The sequence below is a fragment of the Sinocyclocheilus grahami genome, unplaced genomic scaffold (genome assembly GCF_001515645.1).
Source record: "Sinocyclocheilus grahami isolate Dianchi unplaced genomic scaffold, SAMN03320097.WGS_v1.1 scaffold1560.1, whole genome shotgun sequence".
Classification (NCBI taxonomy): domain Eukaryota; kingdom Metazoa; phylum Chordata; class Actinopteri; order Cypriniformes; family Cyprinidae; genus Sinocyclocheilus; species Sinocyclocheilus grahami.
In genome coordinates, this window is record NW_015506739.1 from 7,501 (window position 1) to 7,802 (window position 302).

Here is a 302-nt window from a genome sequence, read left to right on the forward strand (position 1 = left end):
ATCTCATAACCTTGTACTCCAGTGATGAAATAGTAATAAATGCACATGATCATCTTTTGCCTGAAATAATATGAACAGCATCTATGCTAATCCTTCTCCTTTTGTGTTCCTGTTTTTATCTCTCAGGTTGCCCATCCCAATGTTACTACAGCTTGGATCCAGCCTCACTTGTGGTGACTTCAGATGATGCCAACACTCATGAAGACTCAGATGATGGCAACTATAGTAAAGTCAAGTCAAGTTTATTTGTACAGCGATTTCACGATACAAATCATTCCAAAGCAACTTTACAGCAAATTAAG

The 302-nt window shown here is 37.7% G+C and overlaps 1 protein-coding gene across 1 annotated transcript in view; it reads left to right on the forward strand.

Annotated features, from left to right (window-relative positions):
• Positions 1-302, forward strand: part of LOC107571184 (ankyrin repeat and SAM domain-containing protein 1A-like) — a 33,206-nt gene that overhangs the window by 886 nt on the left and 32,018 nt on the right. The gene's annotated exons all lie outside the window — the stretch shown is intronic.